The 26,726-nt window shown below is 41.5% G+C and overlaps 1 protein-coding gene across 3 annotated transcripts in view; it reads left to right on the forward strand.

The window, feature by feature from the left end:
* Window positions 1-26,726, forward strand: part of lrrc17 (leucine rich repeat containing 17) — a 95,554-nt gene that overhangs the window by 13,225 nt on the left and 55,603 nt on the right. Inside the window, exon 1 of one of the 3 annotated variants that reach the window (XM_061961446.1) lies at window positions 17,286-17,407. The exons of the other annotated variants lie outside the window; for them this stretch is intronic. The gene's annotated coding sequence lies outside the window, so the exon portion shown is untranslated. Of the gene's footprint in view, window positions 1-17,285; window positions 17,408-26,726 lie in introns of those variants that run through there. 3 annotated transcript variants of the gene reach the window in all.

The raw sequence follows: 26,726 nt of genomic DNA on the forward strand, positions 1-26,726 counted from the left end.
AGGAACACACGGTTGTTGTTTCCGGAAGTAGGAACACACGGTTGTTGTTTCTGGAAGTAGGAACACACGGTTGTTGTTTCTGGAAGTAGGAACACACAGTTGTTGTTTAAGTAGGAACACACGGTTGTTGTTTCCGGAAGTAGGAAAACACAGTTGTTGTTTCCGGAAGTAGGAACACACGGTTGTTGTTTCCGGAAGTAGGAACACACAGTTGTTGTTTCCGGAAGTAGGAACATGCGGTTGTTGTTTCCGGAAGTAGGAACACACAGTTGTTGTTTCCGGAAGTAGGAACACACGGTTGTTGTTTCCGGAAGTAGGAACACACGGTTGTTGTTTCCAGAAGTAGGAACACACGGTTGTTGTTTCCAGAAGTAGGAACACACAGTTGTTGTTTCCGGAAGTATGAACACACAGTTGTTGTTTCCGGAAGTAGGAACACACGGTTGTTGTTTCCGAAAGTAGGAACACGCGGTTGTTGTTTCCGGAAGTAGAAACACACGGTTGTTATTTCCGTAAGTAGGAACACACGGTTGTTGTTTCCGGAAGTAGGAGCACACGGTTGTTGTTTCTGGCAGTAAGAACACAGAGTTGTTGTTACCGGAAGTAGGAACACGCAGTTGTTGTTTCCGGAAGTAGGAACACATGGTTGTTTTTTCCAGAAGTAGGAACACACGGTTGTCGTTTCTGGAAGTAGGAACACAGAGTTGTTGTTTCGGGAAGTAGGAACACACGGTTGTTGTTTCCGGAAGTAGGAACACACGGTTGTTGTTTCCGGAAGTAGGAACACACGGTTGTTGTTTCTGGAAGTAGGAACACACAGTTGTTGTTTCCGGAAGTAGGAACACACGGTTGTTGTTTCCGGAAGTAGGAAAACACAGTTGTTGTTTCCGGAAGTAGGAACACACGGTTGTTGTTTCCGGAAGTAGGAACACACAGTTGTTCCGGAAGTAGGAACACACAGTTGTTGTTTCCAAAAGTAGGAACACACGGTTGTTGTTTCCGGAAGTAGGAACACACGGTTGTTGTTTCCGGAAGTAGGAACACAATGTTGTTGTTTCCGGAAGTAGGAAAACACAGTTGTTGTTTCCGGAAGTAGGAACACACGGTTGTTGTTTCCGGAAGTAGGAACACACAGTTGTTCCGGAAGTAGGAACACACAGTTGTTGTTTCCAAAAGTAGGAACACACGGTTGTTGTTTCCGGAAGTAGGAACACACAGTTGTTGTTTCCTGAAGTAAGAACACACGGTTGTTGTTTCCGGAAGAACACACGGTTGTTGTTTCCGGAAGTAAGAACACACGGTTGTTGTTTCTGGAAGTAGGAACACACAGTTGTTGTTTCCAAAAGTAGGAACACACGGTTGTTGTTTCCAGAAGTAGGAACACACGATTGTTGTTTCCAAAAGTAAGAACACAATGTTGTTGTTTCCGGAAGTAGGAGCACACGGTTGTTGTTTCTGGCAGTAGGAACCCCAGAGTTGTTGTTACCGGAAGTAGGAACACGCAGTTGTTGTTTCCGGAAGTAGGAACACACGGTTGTTTCCGGAAGTAGGAACACACAGTTGTTATTTCCTGAAGTAAGAACACACGGTTGTTGTTTCCGGAAGAACACACGGTTGTTGTTTCCGGAAGTAAGAACACACGGTTGTTGTTTCTGGAAGTAGGAACACACAGTTGTTGTTTCCAAAAGTAGGAACACACGGTTGTTGTTTCCAGAAGTAGGAACACACGATTGTTGTTTCCAAAAGTAAGAACACAATGTTGTTGTTTCCGGAAGTAGGAGCACACGGTTGTTGTTTCTGGCAGTAGGAACCCCAGAGTTGTTGTTACCGGAAGTAGGAACACGCAGTTGTTGTTTCCGGAAGTAGGAACACACGGTTGTTGTTTCCGGAAGTAAGAACACACAGTTGTTGCCAGAAGTCGTAAGTGTGCTGCTGTGGAAACGGAAATCAATACGCAGAATAAATCAGTCAATAATGATTAAACTGATCAAAATACGGTAAATATTGTACATTTTACATATTGTTATGAAGGTGTCTGTTACTACATTATATATATATATATATATATATATATATACATATATATACTTGCAGTGTGTATATAAATCTTTGATGGAGGGCTTTGAAGGCTACAAAGTCTTTTTGAAGCGGGGTTTGATTCATGATGCTACATGATACTGATAAAGCATGTTCCCCGGGGTCAAGCGCGCCACCCTGGTATTGCACCACGCCCCCTCCACGGGGGGGGCCGCCCCACTATTTGAGAAGGACTTTCTTAATTAACCACGTAACTTCCCCTTTTTCTGGCCGGCTAATGAGCTCTTTGCCCAACACAGTGAACATAAGTCATCTGCACAACCACAACTAGACCACCAAAACCAAAACCAGCTAACGAGGACTCTCTCAAGCCCAGACCAGAGTTTTTCAAATCAAGCAGGAGTGTGGATGAGATCACCATGACGATATGCAGCTCAGCATCTTATCTTGCATGACCTTCGCCCCCTCATCCACATTAGTCAAGCCGGCCAGACTGGATGTGACATCACGTTGCAGGCTCTGCGACTGGCGGCCGTTGATTTAACGCCACGCGGAATGTGATCGATCCGCCTGTCAAGCCCGCCCAGCTGTGGCCCGGCAAGTCATTTCAAATAGCACTTAACACTTCAGGCTGTGGACGGGAGCCGATGATTTGTAGACTGTGCCATCAAACAATCTTTGCCTCCAGTACATGAGAGAGTGCACTGTGGAGCGTAAACACAGAAGGTGACACAGTTGGCGTCCAAGCAGTGGAGCTTTAGAGCTGTCGTCCTTAGAAACTGCTCCCACTCAGGTTGGTGGAACTCTCTAATAAATTCCGAAAAAATAAGTTTGAAGTAGAAGTTGCCATGTGAGCTTTTTGGGTATTTACAATTCAAACTGTCGACCAGGACTGTCAGGACCAGAAGTGCAAGACTACTCTAGTATTCCCCACTATGGACTGGACTCTCACTATTATGTTAAATCTACAATGGACTGGACTCTTACTATTATGTTGGATCCACTATGGACTGGACTCTTACTATTATGTTAGATCCACTATGGACTGGACTCTCACACTATTATGTTAGATCCACTATGGACTGGACTCTCACACTATTATGTTAGATCCACTATGGACTGGACTCTCACTATTATGTTAGATCCACTATGGACTGGACTCTTACTATTATGTTAGATCCACTATGGACTGGACTCTCACTATTATGTTAGACCCACTATGGACTGGACTCTCACACTATTATGTTAGATCCACTATGGACTGGACTCTCACACTATTATGTTAGATCCACTATGGACTGGACTCTCACTATTATGTTAGATCCACTATGGACTGGACTCTCACTATTATGTTAGATCCACTATGGACTGGACTCTCACACTATTATGTTAGATCCACTATGGACTGGACTCTCACTATTATGTTAGATCCACTATGGACTGGACTCTCACTATTATGTTAGATCCACTATGGACTGCACTCACACTATTATGTTGGATCCACTATGGACTGGACTCTCACACTATTATGTTGGATCCACTATGGAATGGACTCTCACTATTATGTTAGCTCCACTATGGACTGGACTCTCACACTATTATGTTAGATCCACTATGGACTGGACTCTCACTATTATGTTAGATCCACTATGGACTGGACTCTCACTATTATGTTAGATCCACTATGGACTGGACTCTTACTATTATGTTAGATCCACTATGGACTGGACTCTCACTATTATGTTAGACCCACTATGGACTGGACTCTCACACTATTATGTTAGATCCACTATGGACTGGACTCTCACACTATTATGTTAGATCCACTATGGACTGGACTCTCACACTATTATGTTAGATCCACTATGGACTGGACTCTCACTATTATGTTAGACCCACTATGGACTGGACTCTCACACTATTATGTTAGATCCACTATGGACTGGACTCTCACTATTATGTTAGATCCACTATGGACTGGACTCTCACTATTATGTTAGATCCACTATGACTGGACTCTCACACTATTATGTTGGATCCACTATGGACTGGACTCTCACACTATTATGTTAGATCCACTATGGACTGGACTCTCACACTATTATGTTAGATCCACTATGGACTGGACTCTCACTAATATGTTAGATCCACTATGGACTGGACTCTTACTATTATGTTAGATCCACTATGGACTGGACTCTCACACTATTATGTTAGATCCACTATGGACTGGACTCTTACTATTATGTTGGATCCACTATGGACTGGACTCTTACTATTATGTTGGATCCACTATGGACTGGACTCTCACAATATTATGTTAGATCCACTATGGACTGGACTCTCACTATTATGTTAGATCCACTATGGACTGGACTCTTACTATTATGTTGGATCCACTATGGACTGGACTCTTACTATTATGTTAGATCCACTATGGACTGGACTCTCACAATATTATGTTAGACCCACTCAACATCCATTGCATTCGGTGTCCCCTAGAGGGGGGGGGGGTTACCCACATATGCGGTCCTCTCCAAGGTTTCTCATAGTCATTCACATCGACGTCCCACTGGGGTGAGTTTTTCCTTGCCCTTATGTGGGCTTTGTACCGAGGATGTCGTTGTGGCTTGTGCAGCCCTTTGAGACACTTGTGACAGGGGGTGAACAAGGGGATGGGTCAAATGCAGAGGACATATTTCACCACACCGAGTGTGTGTGTGTGTGACAATCATTGGTACTTGAACTTGAACATGGTGTGCATATATTTTGATGGCAGACTAAACAGCGCCTCTGCTGGTTGGCGCCTTGTAGTGCACTCCATTGGTCTCAACTATACTTTACATTGTCGATGTTTTTCCTCCCACATCTTTAAAAAGAACCAGCAGACATCTGAGCTTCAGACAAAAGGCAGATACAGTAATGACCTCCTTTAGCCAGATGGGAGTGTTTTTGAGTCTATAGCGTGCAACACCACAACATAGGCCAAAAATTCGAGTGGAACATGTCTCCCCCCCCCCCCCCCCCCCCCTTCTGCCCTGCAGCAGTAGGATTCAAACCAGGAATGTTCTAATGAGCAAGCATGCGCGAACGTGATGGCAGATCAGGGTGACACCTGGTATTCCCAAATTGGACGTCTTTGATTTCAAATGACCGTATTTCAAAATAAAAGCCTTTCAGGACTAGAAGGTATTTAGACCAAGGGGTAAGGTGCAAGAGATCACATATATGAGCGTGTATGATAAGGTTTTGTGTTTCTCTAAACCAGGGATGTCAAACTGGTTTTCTATGAGGGCCACACTGCCATCAGAGGGCCGCTTGTAACAGCCAATAATGTATGAATTTGACTCTGGATTTCATTATTAATTACAGTACCGCAGTGACGTGCAGTCACTAGAGGCAGGTGAGGCCCCGCCTCACCTGCCATCATGGAAAGAAAAAAAATGTAAAAAGAAAAAAATGTAATTAAATTGTTATATGTATCCAGTGATTATACTATAAAGTTATTTTCCATTTAACTTCACCAGTTTTAGATTATTTTTATTCAAAATCGCTAAATTTTCACATTTGTCATTCAAATACTGAGAAGAGACGGTGCGGTGAACAGCAGCCAGTTGAGGCACGTCACTCAGTGCCTCAACATGGACGGACTCGGCTAACTGCTGGCCTGCTGTGCAGTGAGACTGTATTGCTATATGAATTATATTATACATTTCCATAGTTTGGTTAGCTGAGGTATATAATGTACAGTGTATTTTGTCAACAACTGTATGTGTGTAACGTATTTCTTGTGCTGAGCGATCATAAAACAGCTGCAAAAGACGCACTGGCTGAGGCTCCAGTAGCCCCGCCTCCTGCACCCCCGCCGTAGAATTGTTATATCAACTAAAGCCCACACTTAAACTTTCCACGTGCAAGATTGAATCTATTTAAAAAAGTTATTTCATAAGAAGCCAAAAAGTGCAAAAACAATGATGTTCGTGTTGGAGGAGTTGTGAATGACTGCAGGGACACAACATTAGGTACACCTGCAGACTGCAGGTGTATCTAATTCACAACTCCTCCAACACGAACATTATTGTTTTTGCACTTTTTGGCTTCTTATTAAATAACTTTTGTAACCTATTTTCATGGGCTTTCCTCTTTGTGATGTTAAGTTCCTGTTATGCGCTGTTATACAGTATATGCCTTGAGCTTTTATTTTGAAGGCGCTAAGAGCGGAAGTGATGTCACGTTGCGGAGGTTTTTGAAAGAAGGTAAATAAAGTGGTCCTCGTGTAAACTGGAGCCTCCGTGTTTGTTATTTTGTAGTTTCATACAGTATAGGCCACATTTATAAACCCTCGGTTACACTTTTTTAAATAGATTCAATCTTGCACGTGGAAAGTTTAAGTGAGGGCTTTAGTTGCGGCGCATGGACTTAATTTATAAGTAAAGGTAAGACCATAATAAAGTTTTTTTAATTAAATGTGTTTTTTTGTGTGCTACAGTTTGTATGTGTAAAGTTAAAGTTAAGTTAAAGTAGCAATGATTGTCACACACACACTAGGTGTGGTGAAATTTGTCCTCTACATTTGACCCATCCCCTTGATCACCCCCTGGGAGGTGAGGGGAGCAGTGGGCAGCAGCGGCGCCGCGCCCGGGAATCATTTTTGGTGATTTAACCCCCAATTCCAAGCCTTGATGCTGAGTGGCAAGCAGGGAAGAATGCTGGTATGAGCTTTTAAACATAACCCGTTAACTGCTGCCAATCAAATGGTGAATAAGATACTCTTTAGGGTTCATATGTTTGTAAATCTGACTGTGATGAAGTCAGTGCCTCACCAGCCATCAACCTCATTGCACGTCACTGATATATATATATATATATATATATATATATATATGTTTGTTCCGCATACATATACATACATGTATATATATATATATATATATACATGTTTGTATACATATGTATATACACACATGTATGTATACACATACGTTTACATGTATACATACACATGTATATATACATATATTTATGTATGTGAACACGTACATATATATGTATATATACATACATACATGTTTGTATACACATACACATACATATACCTATATATATATATATATATATATATATATATATATATATATATATATATATATACATATATACATATATTTATGTATGTGAACACGTACATATATATGTATATATACATACATACATGTTTGTATACACATACACATACATATACCTATATATATATATATATATATATATATATATATATATATATATATATATATATATATATATACACATATATACATGTATGTATACTAGAGATGCGCGGTTTGCGGGCACAACCGCGGAGTCCGCGGATTATCCGCGGATCGGGCGGATGAAATTAAAAAAAATTAGATTTTATCCGCGGGTCGGGTCGGGTGGTTAAAAAAAAATTAGATTTTAAATAGATTCAGGCGGGTGGCAGTTAAACCAATTGGTAAATATATATACATAGTTAAATGTTGTTACCCACATACGAAAAACGAGCAGGCACCTGCAGCATATGCCACAACAGAAGAAAAGAGATGGACACTTTTACGGAGCGGAGAAGGGACGCCTCGCCGGGGTCCGGGACCGAGGCCCCTTCCCCCGAGAGGGCCCCACCGGGAGCCGTAGCTGAGGCGATCCGCGAGAAGGGCCCGACGCACGTCCAGGGTCACCACCGCGCCCACCGCACCGACACCCCGCCGCGTCCGCCTTCGCCGCGGCCGGCGTCACGCGCAGCAGATAAGCAGCTTACCTGCCCGCCACCCCCGTGGCCGGGGGCTCGTAACAGGGGTCACTCCGCACGCAGTGCGCTCACGAAAGGGGTGGGGCTCACCCTGGTTGATATAGACAGCAGCTAGGACGGTGGCCATGGAAGTTGGAACCCGCTAAGGAGTGTGTAACAACCCACCTGCCGAATCAACTAGCCCTGAAAATGGATGGCGCTGGAGCGTGGGCCCATACCCGGCCGTCGCCTGCAGCGAGACGCGCTTGGAGGTGCGCTCAGCGTGGCTCCCATATGATTGCGCACTGGTGTGCGTCTGGGTCGTGACAGCGTGGCACGCGAATGTCTGTGCTGCATTGGATCAGTCTCCTTTCTTTGACAGGCAAAAACTTTATAACCTCACTAATGCCTTGCATCGTCTATATTAGATATATAACAACGGGCGGGTGCGGGCGGGTGCGGTTCTGATGAAATGTTAGATCAGGTGGATTGCGGATGGTTGACGACTTTCTGATGCGGTTGCGGATGAAATAATTGCCTATCCGCGCATCTCTAATGTATACACATACATGTATACATACATGTATACATATATATTATATATATACTATATACTGTATACACACATATAAAATGTTTGTGTGTGTGTGTGTGTGTGTGTGTGTGTGTGTGTGTGTGTGTGTGTGTGTGTGTGTGTGTGTGTGTGTGTGTGTGTGAGAGTGTGTGTGTGTGTGTGTGTGTGTGTGTGTGTGTGTGTGTGTGTCCCAAAATAAAAAATGATTTTGATTCTGATTTTGCGTGAGCTGTTTAAAAAGGTATAATAATTTTGCACATTAAATTCTCGTTAATAATGAGTTTACTATGGAGAAAAATACAATTAATCGTGACTAAATATTTGAATTGTTTGACAGCACTAAGTGTATTCCAATTGTTATCCATTAATGACACATTTATGTCAAATATGTATTTATTTATTTCATTTTTTCTCATTGACCACGATCTTCAATGCGGAAAGAGTACCGTTTGCTGTAAAAATGGCCGCTTTGATTTAGATTTGGTTGCGATCCCCTCCTCTATTGAGCGTGTAAATTCCAGAGCCACGGTTGACTTTTAATCCTTGACAACATGACCCAGTGTGAGCATAATAAAGTGTGGTTTTGATAAGTGGGAGGATTGGACAGGCTGGGAAAACACAGCATCCCTGATCTTAACACTGATTCATGCTGGCTGTCTTTTCATGTGAGACTGCACACTCACCACTTTCTGGCCTATAAAGAAGGAAGTCATACAACAGGCATTGCACATCAACCCTTGGGGGGGTCATTTGATGGACCTAAACATTGCACATCAACCCTCATTTGATGGGCCTAAATGGCTGCATGTGTGCAGCTGTGTGTGATGGAAGGTGTCCAGGTAGAGTGGAGAGACAACAAAAGAGGGACAAAAGGGAAAGTTGGCCAAACAGTCCCTGGAAAGGTGAACGAAGCAAGGAAGTGATCAAATGTTTACGTCTTTGGGTTTTTAGGACGTGGACCAGATAGAGGAACATGCAGAGGAGTGAATAAGGAAGGAAGTGCAACTTCAGCCTAATTAGAGGTCTGCTGGCTTTTGTGTTTACATTGTCGCCAAACTGACTACAAATTGCACAATTGCAATGAATCACTTTGGCGTTTTGTTGGATTTCCATTGCTATTACGTTCTCTTAATGCAGAGTAGTCATTCTACACTGCAAAAAACTGACATTTAAGGCAAGAAAAGGTGAGGCAACTTTATTTGTGTAGCACTTTTCATACACAAGGCAGACTGGAAGTGCTTCACAGCACAACGTGTGCTACAACAAAGTGAAATGAAAGAAAATTCAAGCAAAATTAAAATGCAGACAAAAATAAAAACAGTGCGGACGTTAAAAGTTAAAAGATTAAAAGATTTAGCTGAAGGCTAAGGTGAACATAAAAGTTTTCAGTCTAGTTTTAAAAGTACCGTATTTTTCGGACTATAAGTCGCAGTTTTTTTCATAGTTTGGCCGGGCTCCAGTGCGACTTATATATGTTTTTTTCCTTCTTTATTATGCATTTTCGGCAGGTGCGACTTATACTCCGGTGCGACTTATACTCCGAAAAATACGGTAGTCAGAGTTGGGGAAAGTCTGACATCCATCCATCCATCCATCCATCTTCTTCCGCTTATCCGAGGTCGGGTCGCGGGGGCAGCAGCCTAAGCAGGGAAGCCCAGACTTCCCTCTCCCCAGCCACTTCGTCCAGCTCCTCCCGGGGGATCCCGAGGCGTTCCCAGGCCAGCCGGGAGACATAGTCTTCCCAACGTGTCCTGGGTCTTCCCCGTGGCCTCCTACCGGTCGGACGTGCCCGAAACACCTCCCGAGGGAGGCGTTTGGGTGGCATCCTGACCAGATGCCCGAACCACCTCATCTGGCTCCTCTCCATGTGGAGGAGCAGCGGCTTTACTTTGAGCTCCCCCCGGATGGCAGAGCTTCTCACCCTATCTCTAAGGGAGAGCCCCGCCACCCGGCGGAGGAAACTCATTACGGCCGCCTGTACCCGTGATCGTGTCCTTTCGGTCATGACCCAAAGCTCATGACCATAGGTGAGGATGGGAACGTAGATCGACCAGTAAAATTGAGAGCTTTGCCTTCTGGCTCAGCTCCTTCTTCACCACAACGGATCGATACAGCGTCCGCATTACTGAAGACGCCGCACCGATCCACCTGTCGATCTCACGATCCACTCTTCCCTCACTCGTGAACAAGACTCCGAGGTACTTGAACTCCTCCACTTGGGGCAAGATCTCCTCCCCAACCCGGAGATGGCACTCCACCCTTTTCCGGGAGAGAACCATGGACTCGGACTTGGAGGTGCTGATTCTCATCCCAGTCGCTTCACACTCGGCTGCGAACCGATCCAGTGAGAGCTGAAGATCCTGGCCAGATGAAGCCATCAGGACCACATCATCTGCAAAAACCCTAACCCACAAAAAAATACAATCATGCGTGCTTACGTACTGTATTGATCTATATTGATATATAATGTATATATTGTGTTTTTTATGTTGATTTAATAAATTAAAAAAATAAAAATAAAATATATATATATATATATATATATATATATATATATATATATATATATATATATATTCTTTTTTTTTTTGTCATAAAAAAATACAATCATGTGTGCTTACGGACTGTATCCCTTGCAGACTGTATTGATCTATATTGATATATAATGTATATATTGTGTTTTTTATGTTGATTTAATAAAAAAAATATATATTAATTTTTTTTTAAAAAATTTTTGTCATAAAAAAATACAATCATGCGTGCTTACGTACTGTATTGATCTATATTGATATATAATGTATATATTGTGTTTTTTATGTTGATTTAATAAATAAATAAAAAAAAAAATAAATAAATAAAAATATATATATATATACAGGTAAAAGCCAGTAAATTAGAATATTTTGAAAAACTTGATTTATTTCAGTAATTGCATTCAAAAGGTGTAACTTGTACATTATATTTATTCATTGCACACAGACTGATGCATTCAAATGTTTATTTCATTTAATTTTGATGATTTGAAGTGGCAACAAATGAAAATCCAAAATTCCGTGTGTCACAAAATTAGAATATTACTTAAGGCTAATACAAAAAAGGGATTTTTTAGAAATGTTGGCCAACTGAAAAGTATGAAAATGAAAAAATATGAGCATGTACAATACTCAATACTTGGTTGGAGCTCCTTTTGCCTCAATTACTGCGTTAATGCGGCGTGGCATGGAGTCGATGAGTTTCTGGCACTGCTCAGGTGTTATGAGAGCCCAGGTTGCTCTGATAGTGGCCTTCAACTCTTCTGCGTTTTTGGGTCTGGCATTCTGCATCTTCCTTTTCACAATACCCCACAGATTTTCTATGGGGCTAAGGTCAGGGGAGTTGGCGGGCCAATTTAGAACAGAAATACCATGGTCCGTAAACCAGGCACGGGTAGATTTTGCGCTGTGTGCAGGCGCCAAGTCCTGTTGGAACTTGAAATCTCCATCTCCATAGAGCAGGTCAGCAGCAGGAAGCATGAAGTGCTCTAAAACTTGCTGGTAGACGGCTGCGTTGACCCTGGATCTCAGGAAACAGAGTGGACCGACACCAGCAGATGACATGGCACCCCAAACCATCACTGATGGTGGAAACTTTACACTAGACTTCAGGCAACGTGGATCCTGTGCCTCTCCTGTCTTCCTCCAGACTCTGGGACCTCGATTTCCAAAGGAAATGCAAAATTTGCATGGTTGGGTGATGGTTTGGGGTGCCATGTCATCTGCTGGTGTCGGTCCACTCTGTTTCCTGAGATCCAGGGTCAACGCAGCCGTCTACCAGCAAGTTTTAGAGCACTTCATGCTTCCTGCTGCTGACCTGCTCTATGGAGATGGAGATTTCAAGTTCCAACAGGACTTGGCGCCTGCACACAGCGCAAAATCTACCCGTGCCTGGTTTACAGACCATGGTATTTCTGTTCTAAATTGGCCCGCCAACTCCCCTGACCTTAGCCCCATAGAAAATCTGTGGGGTATTGTGAAAAGGAAGATGCAGAATGCCAGACCCAAAAACGCAGAAGAGTTGAAGGCCACTATCAGAGCAACCTGGGCTCTCATAACACCTGAGCAGTGCCAGAAACTCATCGACTCCATGCCACGCCGCATTAACGCAGTAATTGAGGCAAAAGGAGCTCCAACCAAGTATTGAGTATTGTACATGCTCATATTTTTCATTTTCATACTTTTCAGTTGGCCAACATTTCCAAAAATCCCTTTTTTGTATTAGCCTTACACAATATTCTAATTTTGTGACACACGGAATTTTGGATTTTCATTTGTTGCCACTTCAAATCATCAAAATTAAATGAAATAAACATTTGAATGCATCAGTCTGTGTGCAATGAATAAATATAATGTACAAGTTACACCTTTTGAATGCAATTACTGAAATAAATCAAGTTTTTCAAAATATTCTAATTTACTGGCTTTTACCTGTATATATATATATTTTTTTTTTTTTTTTTTGTCATAAAAAAATACAATCATGTGTGCTTACGGACTGTATCCCTTGCAGACTGTATTGATATATATTGATATATAATGTAGGAAGCAGAATATTAATAACAGAAAGAAACAACCCTCTTGTGTGAATTGAGTGTGAATGGGGGAGGGAGGTTTTTTGGGTTGGTGCACTAATTGTAAGTGTATCTTGTGTTTTTTATGTTGATTTAATAAAAAAAATAAATAAATAAATAAATATTAAAAAACGATACCGATAAAAAAAACAAAACGATACCGATAATTTCCGATATTACATTTTAACGCAGCCCTGCGATGAGGTGGCGACTTGTCCAGGGTGTACCCCGCCTTCCGCCCGATTGTAGCTGAGATAGGCTCCAGCGCCCCCCGCCACCCCAAAAGGGAATAAGCGGTAGAAAATGGATGGATGGCATTTTAACGCATTTATCGGCCGATAATATATATATATATATATATATAACATCCCTAAAAAAAATATTAGCCCCCCCCCCAAACAAATTGTCAAGCGTTGACCGGTCCACAGCTACAAAAAGGTTGGGGACCACAGCTTTAGGCCACAAACAACACGGCGTGTTTTTGATGGGGAAACGGGGTCCCGTGCAGGACCCTGTTTGTTAGGAAATAACATACAAAAATCTCCGTAAGACCAGAAAAAGGCGCTAGATTTTTCGCTAGTCTCTGTTTTGAATACTTGCTGATACGTTTTTACATTGAAACTAATGTACAACTCCACACTGCCCCAAGAGTCTTAACTTGGTATTACAAATCATATTCAGGCTCAGCTCCTGACTACTGTTTGTCTTCTGACAGCAAACTTTGACAAACTCTTATAGTAAGTGGTGTATAAATCACTCCATGTCCTCCTCTGACTATTTACTTCGACCTCAAGTGCCTTCAAGCCATTTTAAAGAGTTTGGCAGCAAGCGATTTATTCGGGACGGAGCACAACGTTGAACCTAATATGGTACTGTTGATGCACTGGAGGAGGAAGACACCAGAGGAGCAAATAATGACCCACTAGCTCCATGTGTGTATCACTACATGGAAACAAGCAGTTGTGGTCAACGCCGCTATTGCATAATAGAAACATATGGAATAGAATAGAATGACTTGTTTCGTGCATGCATGTACTATAAATGTGGTCGTAAATAGAGACAGTATGTTAGTACAAACCCTAAAACCAGAGAAGTTGGTTAAATGGTAAATAAAAACAGAATACAATGATTTGCAAACCCTTTTCAACTTATGTTCAATTGAATAGACTGCAAAGACAAGATACTTAACCTTCCAATTGCTAAACGTTGTTATTTTTTGCAAATATTAGCTCATTTGGAACTCCATGCCTGCGACGTGTTTCAGAAAAGCCGGCACAAGTGGCAAAAAAGACTGACAAAGTTGAGGAGTTTCGTTTATTGAGGATCCCCATTAGTCTACACGGCAGTGGAGACTATTCTTCTTGGGGTCCAGGCAAAAAAAAACATCACACAATCACAAAACAATAAATTACGACATGATCACATAATGAAATGTTGTAATACAAAAATAGCAACAACAAAGAACCAAAAAAACAATAACTTCGAGTTTACATAATAATGTTCATACCAAAGATAAAAAGAGCAATATAAAAATATATATATATATATATATATATATTTTTGCAAAAATAAAAGAAAGAACCAGTGGCCTAAAATATACACATAAATGTACCAAAGACAAACAATAAGTGACAAAAAATGTACCATCCATCCATTTTCTACTGCTTGTCACATAATCAGGAGTGCTCATCAAACACGTATTTGGAATCTCCTGCTGGCCCCACTATGGACTGGACTCTCACACTATTATGTTAGATCCACTATGGACTGGACTCTCACACTATTATGTTAGATCCACTATGGACTGGACTCTCACACTATTATGTTAGATCCACTATGGACTGGACTCTCACACTATTATGTTAGATCCACTATGGACTGGACTCTCACACTATTATGTTAGATCCACTATGGACTGGACTCTCACTATTATGTTAGATCCACTATGGACTGGACTCTCACTATTATGTTAGATCCACTATGGACTGGACTCTCACTTTTATGTTAGATCCACTATGGACTGGACTCTCACACTATTACGTTAGATCCACTATGGACTGGACTCTCACTTTTATGTTAGATCCACTATGGACTGGACTCTCTCACTATTATGTTAGATCCACTATGGACTGGACTCTCACTATTATGTTAGATCCACTATGGACTGGACTCTCACTTTTATGTTAGATCCACTATGGACTGGACTCTCTCACTATTATGTTAGATCCACTATGGACTGGACTCTCACTATTATGTTAGATCCACTATGGACTGGACTCTCACACTATTATGTTAGATCCACTATGGACTGGACTCTCACTATTATGTTAGATCCACTATGGACTGGACTCTCACTATTATGTTAGATCCACTATGGACTGGACTCTCACTATTATGTTAGATCCACTATGGACTGGACTCTCACTATTATGTTAGATCCACTATGGACTGGACTCTCACACTATTATGTTAGATCCACTATGGACTGGACTCTCACTATTATGTTAGATCCACTATGGACTGGACTCTCACTATTATGTTAGATCCACTATGGACTGGACTCTCACACTATTATGTTAGATCCACTATGGACTGGACTCTCACTATTATGTTAGATCCACTATGGACTGGACTCTCTCACTATTATGTTAGATCCACTATGGACTGGACTCTCACTATTATGTTAGATCCACTATGGACTGGACTCTCACACTATTATGTTAGATCCACTATGGACTGGACTCTCACTATTATGTTAGATCCACTATGGACTGGACTCTCTCACTATTATGTTAGATCCACTATGGACTGGACTCTCACTATTATGTTAGATCCACTATGGACTGGACTCTCTCACTATTATGTTAGATCCACTATGGACTGGACTCTCACTATTATGTTATATCCACTATGGACTGGACTCTCACTATTACGTTAGATCCACTATGGACTGGACTCTAACACTATTAGTGGGGGGGGGAGAAGCCTAAAATAGCACAAGGGAGACCCCCGGACTGTTGAACAACTTAAGCTGTACATCAAGCAAGAATGGGAAAGAATTCCACCTGAGAAGCTGAAAAAATGTGTCTCCTCAGTTCCCAAACCTTTACTGAGTGTTCTGTGGTCTGACGAGTCCACATTTCAAATTGTTTTTGTAAATATTCGACATCGTGTCATCCGGACCAAAGGGGAAGCGAACAATCCAGACTGTTATCGACGCAAAGTGTAAAAGGCAGCATGTGTGATGGTATGGGGGTGTATTAGTGCCCAAGACATGGGTAACTTACACATCTGTGAAGGCACCATTAATGCTGAAAGGTACATACAGGTTCTGGAACAACATATGCTGCCATCTAAGCGCCGTCTTTTTCATGGACGCCCCTGCTTTTTTCAGCAAGACAATGCCAAGCCACATTCAGCACGTGTTACAACAGCGTGGCTTCGTAAAAAAAGAGTGCGGGTACTTTCCTGGTCCGCCTGCAGTCCAGACCTGTCTCCCATCGAAAATGTGTGGCGCATTATGAAGCGTAAAATACGACAGCGGAGAACGACTGGAGCTCTACATAAAACCAGAATGGGAAAGAATTACACTTTCAAAGCTTCAATAATTAGTTTCCTCAGTTCCCAAACGTTTATTGAGTGTTGTTAAAAGGAAAGGCCATGTAACACAGTGGTGAACATGCCCTTCCCCAACTACTTTGTCACGTGTTGCAGCCATGAAATTCTAAGTTAATTATTATTTGCAAAAAAATATATAAAGTTTATGAGTTTGAACATCAAATATGTTGTCTTTGTAGCATATTCAACTGAATATGGCTTGAAAAGGATTTGCAAATCATTGTATTCCGTTTATATTTACATCTAACACAATTTCCCAACTCATATGGAAACGGGGTTTGTATTAAAGAACTAGTGTATCACTCAAAAGGCAACCTAAGACACACAACAGTGGAGTGAGAACTATGCATGAGTAAATAATTCATACAAATAGGAATAATGTTTGCTACCTAAATGCTGCAGTAGTCATCGGAAGTACGATAAAATAGACTCATGTTTACATTTGTAAGGCTGCTTGAATGACATCACAATGGCCGTCTATCTCACAGTGTGTTAGCACTATGCTCGAAAGGAGCTGAGAGGGATTCTTTTGGAAGGTGGTAAGCCAGTGCGGACCCTCCTCCATGTCCATGTGTGTGTAACACTAAACCTCACACAGCCCTGTGGCCCCTTTCACAATTAACTTCTTAGTTGGGGGAGAGAGAGAGAGCGAGAGAGAGAGAGAGAGAGAGAGAGAGAAGCCTTTTTCACTCTCCTTACTTGAAGTTCAGAGGCAGACGTTCTTGGCTCGGACGCAGCGCTCATGTCAGGATTAGGAGCCGGGGACGCGGGACCAACCGGTGATCTGCAGGATTCCCTCCCCGGACAGGTAAGATATTTGACCATGCTGTAGAGTTTGTGCATATATTTCTCTTCATGCAAGCACATCCAGGACTTTGAGGTCTGACCCACTTTCTTCTGTCTTCCATGCATCCTGTCTTGCACACTCCAACTGCCATGATTGACCATCTCTGTCCCCTTTTAAAATGCACTGCTTGTAATTATATTTCAGAACAAGTCATTTACACAAAAGGTAGAAAGAACCATGCAACTAAAGCTACACTGCCATGATTTACCATCTCTGTCCCCTTTTAAAATGCATCTTAAAACCCTTTTGTTGTCATATTTTAGAGCTAGTATTGTATACACAAAATGCAGCTTAAGCCACACTCTCACTGCCATGGTTTACCAGCTCCGTCCCCTTTTAAAACTCATCTTAAAACCCTCTTTCTGTCACATTTTAAAGATAGCATTTTTTTTTTACACAAAAGGCAGATCCATGCAGCTTAAACCACACTCTCACTGCCATGGTTTACCAGCTCCGTCCCCTTTTAAAACTCATCTTAAAACCCTCTTTCTGTCACATTTTAAAGATAGCATTTTTTTTTTACACAAAAGGCAGATCCATGCAGCTTGAGCCACACTCTCACTGCCATGGTTTACCAGCTCTGTCCCCTTTTAAAACCCACTTTTTGTCATATTTCAGAGCTAGTATTGTACTTTACGCAAAAGGCAGATCCATGCAGCTTCAGCCAAACTTACACTGCCACGGTTTACCAGCTCTGTCCCCTTTTAAAACTCATCTTAAAACCCTCTTTTTGTCATATTTCAGAGCTAATATTGTATTTTAAACAAAATGCAGATCCATGCAGCTTAAGCCACACCCTCACTGCCATGGTTTACCAGCTCCGTCCCCTTTTAAAACTCATCTTAAAACCCTCTTTCTGTCACATTTTAAAGATAGCATTTTTTTTTTTACACAAAAGGCAGATCCATGCAGCTTGAGCCACACTCTCACTGCCATGGTTTACCAGCTCTGTCCCCTTTTAAAACCCACTTTTTGTCATATTTCAGAGCTAGTATTGTACTTTACGCAAAAGGCAGATCCATGCAGCTTGAGCCACACTCTCACTGCCATGGTTTACCAGCTCTGTCCCCTTTTAAAACTGATCTCAAAATCCACTTTTTGTCATATTTTAGAGCTAGTATTTACTTTACACAAAAGGCAGATCCATGCATCTTCAGCCAAACTTACACTGCCATGGCTTACCAGCTCTGTCCCCTTTTAAAACTCATCTTAAAACCCTCTTTTTGTCATATTTTAGAGCTAATATTGTATTTTAAACAAAATGCAGATCCATGCAGCTTGAGCCACACTCTCACTGCCATGGTTTACCAGCTCTGTCCCTTTTTAAAACTTAAAACCCATTTGTTGTCATATTTTACAGCTAGTATTGTATTTTACACAAAATGCAGATCCATGCAGCTTAAACCACACTCTCACTGCCACGGTTCACCAGCTCTGTCCCCTTTTAAAACTCATCTTAAACCCCACTTTCTGTTGTTATATTTTAGAACAGTCGTTGACACCAAAGCCTGATCCATGCAGCTAAAAACACACTCAAATGGCAATGTTTTACCAGCTCTGTCCCCTTTTAAAACTCATCTTAAAACCCACTTTTTGTCACATTTTAAAGCTAGCATTTAGTTTTTTACACAAAAGGCAGATCCATGCATCTTAAGCCAAACTTACACTGCCATGGTTTACCAGCTCTGTCCCCTTTTAAAACTCATTTTAAAACCCACTTTTTGTCACATTTTAAGGCTAGCATTTTTTTTTTTTTTTACACAAAAGGCAGATCTATGTAGCTTAAACCACACCCTCACTGCCATGGTTTATCAGCTCTGTCCCCTTTTAAAACCAACTTTTTGTCATATTTCAAAGCTAGTATTGTACTTTATATAAAAGGCAGATCCATGCATCTTAAGCCAAACTTACACTGCCACGGTCTACCAGCTCTGTCCCCTTTTAAAAGTCATCTTAAAACACACTTTTTGTCATATTTTAGAGCTAGTGTTGTATACACAAAATGCAGATCCATGCATCTTAAGCCAAACTTACACCGCCATGGTTTACCAGCTCTGTCCCTTTTTAAAACTCATCTTAAAACCCACTTTTTGTCACATTTTAAAGCTAGCATTTTTTTTTTTTACACAAAAAGCAGATCTATGTAGCTTAAACCACACCCTCACTGCCATGGTTTACCAGCTCTGTCCCCTTTTAAAACTCATCTTAAAACCCACTTTTTGTCATATTTTAGAGCTAGTATTGTACTTTACACAAAAGGCAGATCCATGCAGCTTAAGCCAGTCTTACACTGCCATGGTTTACCAGCTCTGTCCCCTTTTAAAACTCCACTTTTTGTTGTTATATGACAGAACTAGTGTTTTTATATTTCCTTATTGCTGCTTATTGTTCTTGTGGTCATCTCCATGTGTTTTTAACTATGGTTGTTGTTAAAGTGCAGTTAGTAGTACAGTATGGTTCTGTCCCAACCTATCCAGGATTATTAATAATCACAACACGGTCTATGTTATCCTTTTTTCCCATGGTGCATGTTGTTAAACAATCCATGAGAAATGACTGAGGTGTGACTTAGTTAAAAATCAACTAGATTATGTGAGCTGTGTTACATAACACCATTTTTGTAGTAGTGCTGCTGAATGTACACAGTGAGTGACTTGGAGGGGGGAACATGTCCTCTGTGCGAGTACAATTCCAGCCACATGTGGTTTGCCCTTGGAGGAGACAAGAGGGGGAAAAAAGGGCTTAACTTGCAATTGTGCTGACTAGTTAGGCTCGTATACTTCAAATCCTGCTGTTTCAGCAAAGAAACCGCAATGCCTTACAGCGACTGTACAAATGCATGGCTTAGAAAGTTGAGCGCGCTCCCGAGGTCCCAATTTCATCACCCTCACGCCGAGCTGGTACCCATGACGCCTACTGAGTCATTGATGAATGATCTGAATGGATGCCGCTTTCCCACTGCAGACAAACTCCAGATGTTGGGGGGGTTCTTAGCGCATTAGTGACGCAGCCAAGAAACAGGATGAGGCCTGGGGGTCTGGGACTACATATCATAAAGTATTACATATAGAAAAAGATGCATGGGACAGCGTGTTCTCTCCGCGCTTCGTTGTTTGGCTGTGTATTTTTCTGCCGTCTGTCGCAGAGAAAAACAAATCTGTCTCCAATTAGGTGCTTGGTGATGGTTGAGGGTCCCTCTGTCACACAACACATGTTGGCGTGTCTTAGAATAGGCGTGTCTAAAGCATGACCGGGGGTCATAAACACTCATGCAAAACTACAGTTAAATAAGTTTAAAAAAAAGTGCTAGTAGCTGAGATATTTGTATTTGCTATAAATATTCCTACCGGAGTAGGACCCCAACGCAGGGAAGAATACAAAAAAAAAGTGCAAAACAACTAAGGACACACACAAAAGGTGTGGATAAAAACAACTAAGGACACACACAAAAGGTGTGGATAAAAACAACTAAGGACACACACAAAAGGTGTGGATAAAAAGAACTAAGGACCCACACAAAAGGTGTGGATAAAAACAACTAAGGACCCACACAAAAGGTGTGGATAAAAACAACTAAGGACACACACAAAAGGTGTGGATAAAAACAACTAAGGACCCACACAAAAGGTGTGGATAAAAACAACTAAGGACCCACACAAAAGGTGTGGATAAAAACAACTAAGGACACACACAAAAGGTGTGGATAAAAAGAACTAAGGACACACACAAAAGGTGTGGATAAAAACAACTAAGGACCCACACAAAAGGTGTGGATAAAAACAACTAAGGACACACACAAAAGGTGTGGATAAAAACAACTAAGGACACACACAAAAGGTGTGGATAAAAACAACTAAGGACACACACAAAAGGTGTGGATAAAAAGAACTAAGGACACACACAAAAGGTGTGGATAAAAACAACTAAGGACACACACAAAAGGTGTGGATAAATGGGGGTCGCACAGGGCAGAGCCTCGGGAACGAGGAGCGTGAGTGGAGCCACAGCAGGGGAGATAAACACGACTGGAAGGGTGAATCAACTGGCGCCTATTGAACGGACTGGAGAGCTTAAGTAGTCAGGTAGGAAATGGGAATCGGGTGTGCGCGAATGTTGCTCCGCCTCGTAGCCCGAAAACCAGGCACTGAGACAAAAAGCAGACAGGCGGATCTGCCAGAGCACGACATTATATATAGATACAGTATATATATATATATACACACACACGCACACAGGTACACACGCACACACACACACACACACACACACACACACACACACACACACACACACACACACACACACACACACACACACACACACACACACACACACACACACACACTTGTATACAAAGTATATATACACATATTTACATATATACACATATGCACATATATATATATACATATATACACACACACATATATACATACTGTATATACACATGTATATACATATATACACATGTATATACCGTATTTTCCGCACTATAAGGCGCACCTAAAAACCACAATTTTTCTCAAAAGCTGACAGTGCGCCTAATAACCCGGTGCGCTTTATTACGATTCATTTTCATAAAGTTTCGGTCTCGCAACTTCGGTAAACAGCCGCCATCTTTTTTCCCGGTAGAACAGGAAGCGCTTCTTCTTCTACGCAAGCAACCGCCAAGGAAAGCACCCGCCCCCATAGAACAGGAAGCGCTTCACCCGCCCCCGGAAGAAGAAGAAAAAACGCGCGGATATCACCGTACGTTTCATTTCCTGTTTACATCTGTAAAGACCACAAAATGGCTCCTACTACGCGACAAGGATCCGGATCATAAAAAGACGCAATCTCTCCATCCGCACACGGATTACTACCGTATTTCACAGCAACTGATATTCCTGTGAACTGCACTGTGGAACGGGAGCACGTACGGTGAATATTCGCACCACAGAGAATGAGGAGTCATCCTTCACTGTGGTTCTAGCTTGCCATGCTAACTTCCACCCATCCAAAAGAGACCTTTCCAGCCGGCGTCATCATAAAAGCTAACTCGAAGGGATGGATGGATGAAGAAAAGATGAGCGAGTGGTTAAGGGAAGTTTACGCGAAGAGGCCGGGTGGCTTTTTTCACACAGCTCCGAAGGCGAACACACCTTCACTAAGACGGGCAGATAGCGCCGGTCGACATACGCCAACATCTGCCAGTGGATCGTAAATGCCTGGGCAGATAGTTTCGGTCACAACTGTGGTCCGAGCTTTCCGGAAGGCAGGATTCACAGAACTGCTGCACAACAACAGCGACACTGACTCCCGATGACTTCTACGAGACGGAACCGGCCATTTTTGGATCCCACGCTTGCGCAACTTTTCAATTCGGACACCGAAGACGAAGAATTCGAAGGATTTACGAATGAAGAATAACTTCAGAAGGTGAGCGCTATGTTTATTTTGTGTGTTGTGACATTAACGTTCGAGCAACATTATGTTGCTATTTATTGCTCTACACCATTTTGAATTTTACTATGTTTGTGATTGCACATTTGCGTACATTTTGGGACAGAGTTGTTAGAACGCTGGTTTTCAATATATTATTAAAGTTTGACTGAACTATCTGACTGTTTTTTTGACATTCACTTTAGCGCAGCGTTTTTTTGACATTCACTTTAGCGCAGCGTAGGCGCGGCTTTTAGTCCGGGGCGGCTTATTGGTGGACAAAATTATGAAATATGTAATTCATAGAAGGTGCGGCTAATAATCCGGTGCGCCTTATAGTGCGGAAAATACGGTACATATATACATGTACACACACATTTATATACACATTTATATACACATATACATATACATATACACCCACACGTACTGTATATACACATTTATATACATATACACACACACATATATATACATATATATACATATATATATATATATATATATATATATATTTTCAAAGAGAACGGCCTACGGATCACGATTGAAGCCAACAAGCAAACCGTCAACTTCCTTGACGTCACTTTCGACCTGAGAAATGGCGGCTACCAGCCATTCACGAAACCCAACACAACACTCCAATACGTGCACCATGACAGCAACCACCCACCCACCACCACGAAAAGAATACCTACCAGAATCAATAAAAGGCTATTGATGCTGTCATCTAGCAAAGCTGAATTTGACCAAGCAACCCCCCCGTACCAAAAAGCCCTTGATGAAAGCGGATACAATTTCACCCTCACCTATGAACCCACGCCAGGAAACCAGCCAAAAAAGAACAGAAAACGAAACGACATCATCTGGTACAACCCCCCATACAGCAAAAACGTCTCAACGAACATTGGACACAAATTCCTCAATCTGATTGACAAACACTTTCCCAAAGACAACACCCTAAGAAAAGTATTCAACAAGAACAACATTAAATTGAGCTACAGCTGCATGAACAATATACGACAAATCATCTCAAACCACAACAAAACAATTGCAAATGAGCCGTCGACCCCCAGACAGAGCGACTCCAAAACCAACAAAGGATGTAACTGTCGAAAGAAACCTGATTGCCCCCTCAACGGGGGGTGCTTACAAACATCAGTTGTCTACCAATCTAAGGTAATACGCAAGGACATTAACACATCCGACACATATGTAGGATTAACCGAGGGTGAATTCAAAACCAGATGGAACAATCACAAGGCTTCTTTCAGGAACCAAAACCTGCGGAATACCACAGAACTCAGCAAACACATTTGGGACCTCAAAGACAATAATGTTGAATATTCAATAACATGGCAAATTCTTGCATCCAGCACACCTTACAATAGTGGTAATAAAAGATGCAACCTATGCTTGAAAGAGAAACTGTTTATTATTTACCGTCCAGACCTGTCATCCCTCAACAAGCGCAGCGAAATTGTAACAGCATGCCGCCACAGACGGAAACACCTCCTAGGTAACACATGAGCCAATCACCACGCCCCTACGCCAGCCTGTACCCACCCACTCTGTGCCCTATATAAACCATGGTATGTGAATGCTCCCATTAAAATCTCCTGATGATTGAGGGAACCCCCTCATGAAACAGGCCTGTAGAGATGAAGTAGTCTTGTGATTTTTTTTCCCACACATACATATATATATATATATATATATATATATATATATATATATATATATATATATATGACACATGTTGACACTTATTTGAAAAGAAGTAAGAAGCCCAGCAGAGTTGAATGAATGAATACCTTGGTTATTGTACAGTACACACTACTTTCCATATCTTTTTGTTTTTTAACGAAAATGATCGTTTATCGTAGGGCCCAAACATTGCGCGTACCAAGCTAGTCTGTTTGCCAGCATATCTTTTCGCGGAGTCCCACGCATTGGTGACACAGTCTCTGTGCTTTTAAAAAAAATATTATTATTATTGAGTATAACTGCAAAATAATCCACCATGGGGCCAAATAAAGTTGTAAGTAACAGCACTTTGATAAAGAAGGTGAGAAACACTAATAACTTCAATTCTAGAAGGAACTTGCAGGAGGTCTCTCTCCCTCTCTATCTGTCTTTACCAAAAAATAAGTAAAGGTGATGCGAAATGTTCATTTGTCCATTTCATTCATCATTTATTAGGGACCGCAATGTCCCTTTGGGACAGAGGACCCTATTGTATTTTGTGCGTTTTATTATTATTATTCCGCCGCCTCTTTGAGCTGTAATTTGACCCCTTTAACATGCTTCAAAACTCACCATATTTGACACACACATCAGGACTGGCGAAAATTGCCATCTAAATCAAAAAACCAAACCCCAAAACTCAAAATTGCGCTCTAGCGCCCCCTAGGAAAAAACACAGACAAAACTGCTTGTAACTTCTGGTAGGAATGTCGTAGAGACATGAAACAAAAACCTCTATGTAGGTCTGATTTAGAACTAGATTTCATACGTTAACATCCTTTAGCAAAAATCAACAGGAAGTTGGCAATTCCCCCTTCAAAACAAAAGTTTACTAAAAACAGTCACTTTTGCCTCTTTGAGCTGTAATTTGACCCTCTTAACATGCTTCAAAACTCACCAAACTGGACACACACATCAGGACTGGCAAAAATTGAGACCTAATAAAAAACCCAAAACCAAAACTCAAAATTGCACTCTAGCGCCCCCTAGGAAGAAAACACAGACACAACTTCTCCTAGGAAGAAAACTCAGACAAAACTGCCTGTAACTTCCAGTAGGAATGTCTTAAAGACATGGAACGAAAACCTCTATGTAGGTCTCACTTAGACCTACATTTCATATATTGACAACCCCCAGCAAAAATCAACAGGAAGTTTGCAATTCCCCCTTCAAAACAAAAGTTTTGTAAAAAACGGTGACCTTTTTTCAAACATTATCTCCTCTGAGCGCGTTTGTCGTGTCGGCTTCAAACTAGCACAGGAGAGAGATTGAACCCTTCTGATTAAAAGTTGACCAAAGAGTTTTAATTTGTATTGTTTTCTGCATGTAATACTACTCTCTAAAAACACATTTTTGTGTGTATGTTTTTGGGTGTCTCGAACAGATTAATTGGATTTGCATGACTTCGTATGCTTTGATTTCTGTACAAGTTGGCCTTCATCTGACCTTTTGGAACGCATTACTCACAAAAGCCCCAGGTAGCACTTCCTGTTTGCTGGATGAAGTTTTTTTTTTTTGTTTGCTAAAAAAAGTGCAAACACTTAAGATCTTTGTATTCTGCAGAAAAAGCCCCTTCACAGTCACTTGTTTTTTCAAGCTTCCAGCCCTTCTGGTTTTACTTTCTTTCTTTCTTTCTGCAACAAAGTGGCCCTTGTGCTCTAAAGGGTTCCCCCCACGGTTCCCTGTTTCGAGTTATTAGCATCTCCGGGGGAACCCATTTTTTCGGAACTTGAGAGGGAGACTGACTGAACGTGAGACTGTTTTATTGTCCTGACACGGTCTCACCTGTTTAAAATGGTTTTCAAAGATGTAAGCATCTTCCATATGTGTTCCCCGGCGATCCCACACAGATTCCCTCCTGTGATGATGTCTGTTTTTTTGGTCTGCTGAGCTCAAATGAACCATCAGGCGCAGCATGTGTCTCTCTTCTGTCCTGACAAGGACAAGATCTGGATTAAACTACCAATTTAAATGTTCTATATATTGGATACAGTAACTAGCGAGCCACATCTGCTTTATATCTTTGTTCTTACATCAAATTATATTACTTTTTGATTTATGACAAATCCTCCCGCATGTGGTTTAGAAATCACACTTGATAAAAAAAAGTTGAACT

The sequence above is a fragment of the Nerophis lumbriciformis genome, linkage group LG05, assembly GCF_033978685.3.
Source record: "Nerophis lumbriciformis linkage group LG05, RoL_Nlum_v2.1, whole genome shotgun sequence".
Classification (NCBI taxonomy): domain Eukaryota; kingdom Metazoa; phylum Chordata; class Actinopteri; order Syngnathiformes; family Syngnathidae; genus Nerophis; species Nerophis lumbriciformis.